Source organism: Pinus tabuliformis, chromosome 4_2, assembly GCF_031772625.1.
Source record: "Pinus tabuliformis cultivar Carrire ecotype Pingquan chromosome 4_2, CPIR1, whole genome shotgun sequence".
Taxonomy (NCBI): domain Eukaryota; kingdom Viridiplantae; phylum Streptophyta; class Pinopsida; order Pinales; family Pinaceae; genus Pinus; species Pinus tabuliformis.
In genome coordinates this window covers 1,141,710,349-1,141,719,808 of record NC_142304.1, presented here as the reverse complement: position 1 = coordinate 1,141,719,808, position 9,460 = coordinate 1,141,710,349, and positions in this window count along the sequence as shown.

The window sequence follows — 9,460 nt, the reverse complement described above, 5'->3', positions numbered from 1 at the left end:
TCCACAGGAAGCAGAAACACAGTTAGTCCTAGCTTCGATCGAGGCCACCCAAGGTGAGTGGCGCAAGGTCGAAAAGAAGAAGGGGAGAAAAACATGAGGTGTGAGTCCTCTACTCACCCCTGGGAACCAGTTTTTCTGTCCCTTCCTCCTCTCTTTTTTATTTTCTCTCATTCTTTCTAAATGCACGGTAGCCTCGCTACGCTGCATTGTGTGCGAAAGCACAAGAGCCCAATGGGCAACTTCTGGAAATGCTTCATTGCATATGCTTTGTGTAACTTTTCATTTTTTTAATAAAAGGTTACTGCTTTTTTCTTGTGGAAAAAAAAGTTCAGGTTCATCCTTGGTGCTGCTTGGGTTGACATCAATGACAACCTTATATCATCTTTAGATCAACACTATACAGACACACCCTTTTTCATGTTTTCTACTAAGGTATTTTTATTAGCTCTATCTACAAAAATTGTTACGTTAGAAGGAAGATATGAAATATACTATTCAATTTGGACATCGACACCAAGTCTGGAATTAGTTGGGATTTTATTTAACAATTTGTTAAATCTGGAATTGAAATCTTTTATCTTTTCCCCTGAATTCGTTTTTAAATTGGAAAGGTCATTGATAAGAGATGTGGTTGAGCGATCATCACCAAATTTAGTCAAAAATTGTTCTTCAAAAATATCCCAACTAGTAATAGAATTGGTTGGTAATGAAAAGTACCAAGACCCTGCTGATCCTGTAAGAGTGTACAGGAATAATCTAACAACAACGTCTTCTTCAACTACCCCATTAAGATTGATGGCTAACATATAATTATGAAGGTGCTCTTCAGCAGGTAACCCATCATCAGGATTGAATTTGGGAAGCCATCTTTTAGGATGTTTTGGTAGAGGATGAAGTGGTGCTGGCATTTGAACAACTCCTGGATTAGACCATGGTCTAGTTTCCATTGTAACAGTTGGGGAGGTGGATGTGATGAAAGAAGAACTCGCAGCTGTGATAGTACTGCTTGAGGCAACACTAGTTGTTTGTGTAGAGGAAATGGAAATAGATGAAGTGATTGGTAGAGAGAAAAGAAATGAAAAAGGAATAAATGGAGATTATTTTGAATGGGAGAATGAGGTAATATCACTAGTAGATGTTTGGGAATCTGATGTAGAAATTTTCGTTCGATAGGATTAAGTGGAAATTCAAATGGCGAGATGCCAAGTTTTGTACTTTGGGACCGAGTCAAAACACCAGTTCCGTGAAAAATAGAAGTTATACTTCCTTGAGAAACTTCAGATGATTCAGGATTTTCTGCTGAAATGGACACGTCTTCCAATTTATTTATTAAAGCTGTAATTTCTGGAGTATAATATGCAGGGATTACCTTAGGAAGTATTCTAGTAGATTTGGGAGGTGATTGTACAACTCCTGATCTAAAAGTAGGAGATTCTAGAGCTAATCTGGAAGTTGTATGAGATTTGGAGGGAAAATGACTCTTGGAATGGCCTTTTGTTTTTGGATTGGACTTAATTGTCATTCATAGTTTGCAAGCCCTCCTTCTAGCACCAAAAGTGTTGAGGCCTCGAAAATCATTGCATCAACATGGGGGTAAACCACTCGGTCCGAACCTTAAGACAACTCCTTTTTTGTTTAGGTAGTGGCTCCGACTGAGGATAATGGGACCAGTTTCCCAATGAAAGGTGATTGAATGAATGTGTAATGCTTATAGTGGAGTGAAATAGATGGATTTGCAACAATGAATCAAATGGAAAACATATGCATTAATCTACTCTATAACCCAGGATTGTTTAACATTTATCTAGATGCGATCTATAATGATTTTCCTTAGTAAATGACAATATAGATTGCTCAAACACCAATGGAAATGAAAATATTTCAAGATGATTATTTTGATTAAATAGTTAATCAAAATAATGTGTATAACTCATATCGCATTTAGAATATCAAAGCAAATTGCTTAACATGTATTTAAAAATATCAATGACAACATGATCAGAAATGAATACATGTAACATTGTTCTTTAAATACCATGTAATAAGTAATCTGAATAGATAAATTCACTATTTACTTATGAACAAAACATAGGTACAAAGATATAAATACCAAATTCATGTTGCTCAGCTCATAAAATAAATAGTAGCAGTTTAGTCCTTCTCAGAAAGATGATTTTGGGAGTACACAAATGCAACTTCTCAAAATTCCTTATAAAAATTCCTAAAACAATGTTCCAGTCGTTCTATTAAGAAAAGTATGAAAGTACAATAGTGCAAGCTTTTGTAAGTCTTTCTTCATAAAATTTGGGACCTTAATTTCATGCAACAAGTAATCTTAAATAGAAAAAAAACAACTGAATGTATTGTGCAAAGTGTTGAGGATATTTAAACAGATCACTTCAATAACGCTTAAAGAAAAACAATTTTTGGATAGAAATTTCTGAATGTGATTTGTTGTCTTCATATTTTTGTTCCATCGGATTATATGGATGTTTGTCCATATGTTTGAACTAAACTTCCGCTCATCAGCACAACTATCCTCTTCTGTCACGAACCTGAACATGGAAAACAGGTATCAATAAGTAAAAATTAAATGAGACTAATAAGCGAGTTTTATTTGAAATAAATCATGTTTTGTAGGAAATCAAGAAAAAATGTAGAGCGTAATAAATCCCGAACACAACCATCATGGAGAGGAACGCGGAGTCAGGTATGTGGTAAGAGAGGCAGACTTTACGGTCTTATCGCAAATCTCAGAACACAGAGATATCATAATCGTAGTTATGGAGTGGCAGACTATAAGAAGTGGCTGAAAGACTTGCGATTTGCGATATGCGAGATGACGTAAAGGATGACATGATGGTGATGTCACTATGATGTGGAAGATCCATGTGGAAAGATGATGTGGTAGATGATATGGCAGTGGAAAGGGTCTTATCATAGATCAAAAAATAGACGTTGATGAAAAGGGGAGGTTTAGTGGTTTTTTTTGGAGGGGGTTCGAAGTGGTAAGTGGTTTGTGAAGAGGGGAGTCCGAAAGAATAAATGAGTGACACGTAGATATAGGGTTGGATGGAAAAACCACTTTTCAGACCCCCCCTTTAAGAAACTTAAAATTGAGCGCAGGGGGGTCCGAAATCTTCTTTGTCGTTGATCTGGGCAAATTAGATCTGAGTTGTTTTGATTAAATTGCAAGAAAGACCAAATCACAATCACTTTTAGACTGAGAGTACTCCAAACAAAATCCAAAGGGGTCCTTCTCAAATCATATCGCAATTGGCATGAGGCAGGAGTATGGACTTAAGCTTTTTTTTGGAACTTTTGAGATAGCCGCGGACGCAGGGATCTATGAATTGTAGTGGATAATCTCATCGTGTTTGGGGCTTTATCACATATCGCAATTGGTGGTGTGGGCATCAAGTCTATGGAACTTGCGATTGTGCGAATGCAGGGTTTTATCAACTGGAGTGTATCACTCCATCGGGTCTAGGTTATCACAATCGCATAAGAGATGGGTAAGGGGACTTGGGCAATGGTTCTTGCGATTACACGGACGTGGGCTTTTAATGAAGCGAAATTTATGATCCCGTTGGGTCCGATATCATATCACAATCACAATTGGCATGAGGCAGGAGTATGGACTTGTGATTTTTTTGGAACTTTTGAGATAGTCGTGGACGCAAGGATTTATGAATTGCAATGGATAATCTTGTCAGGTTTGGGGCTTTATCGCATATCGTAATTGATGGTGCGGGCATCAAGTCTATGGAACTTGTGATTGCATGGACGCGAGGTTTTATCAATTGGAGTGTATGACTCCGTCAGGTCCGGGTTATCGCAATCGCATAAGAGATAGGTAACGAGACTTGGGCAATGGTTCTTGCGATTGCGCGGACGTGAGATTTTAATGAAGTGAAGTTTACGATCCCGTCGGGTTCAATATCATATCACAATCGCAAATGGAATTAGCGGAGGGGTCTTGCCTTAGTGTATTGTTTATTTGCGATGCGGGGGAGTGGTAAAGAATAAAACTTCGATTATTTTGATTTTTTGTTTAAATAACCCATGTTTTAATACTTAGGGCTTTAAAAGCTTAAGTGTGATCTGGGTCTTAGGGCTATTTAAAATTTGGTTTTTTATAATCAAGGTTTAATACTTGGGTTTAAAAAAGCCTAAGTATTAAACTTCGGTTATTGTTATTTTTTAACAATTTTTTGTTGATTTTCTATTTTTGAATTTGTTTTTGTTTTTTAAAGAAATAAAATCGAAGGCTTTTTTAAAAATAAAGGGTCCCTATTTTAATATAATAAATTTCATAGAAATTTTATAATATATTAAAATGGGGGTTGTTGAACAATACAATAGAAGTAAAAATCATTAAGATACAGCCAACTTCATACATCTAAGGAATGAAAAATGAAGTAGAGCATTCTCCTTATAAGTTATTCATAGTTATCAAGTATAACTTTTGGAAAAGAAATCAATTGACAAAACATTGCCAACAAATTCTACTTGACAGATGGAGACTAATAGTTTTAGGTGAAGGGCATTTCCCCCGAAAAAGGACACCAACATAGAGCTAGGAAAAAAAGGAAGAATGCAAAGATTGAATGGTCAATGCATATGCCACATTTGACAGATTGTTGATCAACTTCAACATAGGATGGCCACCAAAATGTGATATACAAAAACTTGTTTCATCCTTTTAAAAGTTTCAATAAGTTTGATGCCTTGTTTCCACTCCATCACAAAGTATGACTATAATATCCAATCAAAAAAGTAATAAGAAATATCTGAATCCCAACAATAGCATGTTGAGTTATCCCAACTTTTCACCATCTGAGCCATTCACCTTACCTGAGGTCAAAAATTATAAAGTGAGTATAAAACTACTACAAACAAATCAACAATGATACAACCAAGAATACTTTATAAATAATATACGAGATAGTAATAAAAAATAAAATAACAAATATAATATTTTGAAAACTATGTGAAAACTCTACCTTGTTTAGATATTTTACAAAATCTTCAAAAAAACTATAATCACTTTCTTCTAGTTTGTATGTGTCATTCTTAATATTGTATGATAAGTTGGCCACTGCTATAACAACTTCAAGTTGTATGAAAAAATGACTTGTCAAATCATACTTGTACATTTGTTGCCCCTTTATTCAATTGTACCAACAAAGTTAAAGCTCAACTCCTTTTGGCCTATCCAAAAGATCAATGTCATTATGATAATCAAATACCTTATTACCATCCTTCTTTCTTATTCTTTGAACTCTTCCAATGTACCAAACCCCACAAGGCAGATAATTTTTTTTGCTTTGAGAAACACCTTTCATGTTGAAAGATAGGTATAGATTCATTTTCAAACAACACTGCATAATCCAAACTAATTGAAACACCCTTTTTTGGAGCCCTCTCATCTCGCCTAAAGTAGACCCCATTTCTCACTTTAGCCAACCTATATTTGGATAATGTTGTATTTCCATTCAACTGACTAACCAAACAAGATTTATACATGTCCTTACCATCAAGCTCCACCACTAGTTTGGTAGTTATGTTTACATTTTCGTTAGTGGAATCTAAAATTTCATCAATGTCATTTCTCCATTGACTTTCATTAAGTGCCATTAAGGAAAAAGATTGGAATATAGGTTTGGAATAAGCTAGTGGGAAATCATTAACTACTGCATCTGAAATGTTGGAAATTTTTGATCATTTGTGGTTTAAACCACCAAGAACATTGTGTTTTTATTTTTGGTTGCATGCTAAGGTTTAATAAAACATCATGTGTATCCCCCAATCATATCTTCAAGGCATCCATAATTTTATCATAAATATATATTGAATCATATTGTGACAAAACATCAAGGTTCTCATTCATTTTTTGGTGCAATGTATTCCAAATGCTCATTTATTTCTTATGAGATTTAATAAAATGAAGTCCTTGGGGATTTGATTCTTCTTCAACAAGTCTATTGAGAGTTCATATAACATGAATTAAGTCAGCAAAATCACATGCCTTCTCTACTCCAACCACCCCACCAAATTTCTTAATGATCCAGGAGGATCCCTAAAGGGCTAAAAATTAAATTCCTCAAATATTAGGGAAACTAGCATCAAATCGAAGATCTCATTGCAAGGAATCCAATGATGTAAACAATGCCTCAATTCAAGTTTGTATGCAAAAGTTATGCCCATTCAAAGTTACAGTCAAACTTGGAAGAAAGGAAAAAGTTTTAGTTGTTGCTAGACAAATTTGGACCCTCGCTTAAATTGGTGGTTCGGAAAAATGTGGTGGTTTGGGGGGCTAAACTTAGCAACGATTAAATAAACTTGGCGACAAACTTAGTTGTAGTTAAAAATGACAAGACCACCAAAATTGGTGGTTCCGCCAAAAGTACCAATAGTTTTCATATAATGGTTTTGTTTTATTTTTAAAAAGGTTTATGGGGCTTCAACCCACAAACCATACAACAAACCTATGCCTTAAAAAAAAGAGTACTAGCGAGTCTGCCGACTGACAGGACTTTGAAAAGTTTATCAGTGCAACAATATACATGCTTTCCCCATTTCATTCAAACAACGAAGGAGCAAGGCCAATGGGCGGAGCAGAATGTGGAGCCTCAGGGAACCAAAAGGGCCAACAGAACCTTGCTAGTAGAACCTCACGTGGGCATGAATTTCGAGAGAATATTCTCTGGAATACTCTTAGGAATATTCCCAAATATTCTATTATGGAATCTTGAAGATTCTCTAAGGGTCCAAAGTTGACGGTTTCAGAATCTGGTCAAGTTTATACTCATTTTACTCAGAATTTCCCTAGTGCAGTCATATTTGGGATTTGAGTAGCCCATTTTCAAGTCACTCCCAGAAGTGAGGTATAATGATGTATTTTTCCATGTACTTGCCTTTTAATTTCACGGAGATAATATATAGGCCTCTCCAATTTGCAGTTGGACACAGAGATGTAGCTCACACATTGTGAGTGAACTCCGTTATCAAACATTGGTGCATTATCTTTATGGTATCTTTATGTGTTTCTTCTTCTTAAAGTGTCACATTTATGGTTTACATGATCTTTTATGAAATTCTACTAACATAACCAAAGTAAAGATCCCATATCATGTTGGTATCAAAGCGATCTTGTTTTTTATGAGAATTATGAGTGTGGATGATAACTAGGGCCAAACTCAAAGAGGGTGAAGGAAAACTCAAGTATTTTCACCTCGAGATTGGACATGCAACACAAAGAAGGAAAATGGAGAATCATGATGTTTGCATTGAGAATGAAAAATCTTTCCATAAAGATTTCTATAGGATGGTAGACATGGTAGATAAATTGTTTGTAGATTATGAGAAGAGAATAGCAAAGTAGGAAAAGAAGAAGAAAGTGAAAACAAACGACAATGCTTACGTAAATAAGGGAAATGGAAGAGAACCTCCTAAACCTCCATCTCCATCTTCAAGTGAATGTTCTTATTATTCTTCATCTCATTCTCATCATTCAACTAGACATCAAAGAGATGCTTCTAAAAAGCCATTTTTTAATTTAGATGTGAAATTTGATTTTCCCATGTTTAATGGAGAAGCTAATGTATAAAAGCTAAACAATTGGATTAGATAGATCAAAGTACATTGTTGCATACAACAAATTGAAGAGGATCAAGAAAAGGTCCAGTTAGCATCGCTTCGACTCGGAGGCACAACTCTTGTATGGTGGGAGAGAAAGCTTCAAAAAGGTAGTCAACATAATGGTAAACTTCTCTCTTCATGATCTAAGTTTGTTTTTGCAATAAGAGGGGAATTTTACCCGTTTGGTTACAAGCAAAAGGCCATGATGGAATGGAAAAACTCGAGATAAGGCAAAGGTCAAAATGTTCAAAGTTTTACAGAAAAGTTTAGGAAGAAAGCATTGGCATTGAATATTGCAAAATTATCTTCAACATTCATTGTTGTTATTTGATCCCACTACTCTTGATGAAGCTACTGTGAAAGTAATTCATCTTGAAAACAGGGGAAAACATGAACAAGATGACCATGCAAAGAAGAAAATGACAACAAAGGAAAAGGAAGAAAATCCATCTTTCACTCATTGCAAGAAATAATGGCATGATGAGGAGAATTGCTGGAAACTGCATTCAGAGTTAAAGCCTAAGAAGTATGGTGGCAAAGGGAAGCATAAAATTGTTGCTACAATGCAACATGACCTTGGGTCTAATTCAGGGTATGAGATGAAGATCACATTTGTTGGGATTGCAGGTGTTGGACCACTGATGGGAAAAATATCAAAGCATGCATTGCTCCAAGAACTTGAGGAGATCAACGAGAGCGCTAAAGCAGAGAATGTTGAACTGAGAAGACTGCTACTAGAAGTAGAAGAGGAGAAGCAAGGATTGCAGCTTTCATCACAAGCCACAGAGGAGGCCTTGTAAAAGTTGAAGTTAATGAAGTCTTAGCAAAGCCGTCATCACCCACCTTAGAATCGACAATTGACGTAAACATTGTTAATGATTCTTTAGTTTCATGTTCTCATTATGATGATGATTTTGGTGTATTTGAAAGGCATACCAAGGGAATTGGTTTGAAACTAATGAAGAAGATGGGATATGAAGGAAATGGCCTAGGAGTTAATGGCTCGGGCATTGTGAATCTTATCCAAGTGGTGGAACTACCTTGATATGCATGATTGGGCTGTCAAACAGGAAGCTAAATAAAGACACTCCAAACCCATGGAGACAAGAGAGCCTTCAAGTGACAAGTATGAGTCAGTGCAGGATGCTGAGAGCGCATCATAACCTTCCAGTTGTTGTAACTTATTTTTACACTTGTAATAGTTTGTAATTTTCCTTTCATTTTCCAAAAAAAGAGAAAAATAAAGAACAAAGGAATAAAAATAAGAAAAAGCAATAGAAAAAAAAAGAGGTGAAAAAAAAGGGAAATAAAAGAATGAAAAAAGAAAATATTATGTCCCTAGAATTAGCGAGCACATTTAAATGTTGCTCTTTTGTTTTTATTATATTTAGCCCCTACTCGGCTTTTGATAAGTGGCAAGATCTTTAGCATTGCGGTACCTCTCCACTCAAAACCACAAACCATTGGCACACACCCCCCCCCCCCCCATAAACTGCTCATTTCCTTCTGCCATTTTCACCTTCCACTAATTTCCTACTACGGTTAGTCATGACCATTCCTTCCGCTAAATCTAGCAGGTGACCATTACACCATTTAATTCTCCCGCCAATGTTCAAAAGCATTAAAACTTCCGCGCCAATAATGGTTAGCCCAACTAAAATTTGTTACGAACACCTTAATAAAAGTTGTTATCCTCTCCAAAATAGATCCTTTCACCATTTCTACCTGCAACCATAACTTTGAGCATGACACTGCAATCGAATTCTTGTGAATACCAACCTTAAATCATCATTATTTCAAGGTAATTATCCAATTG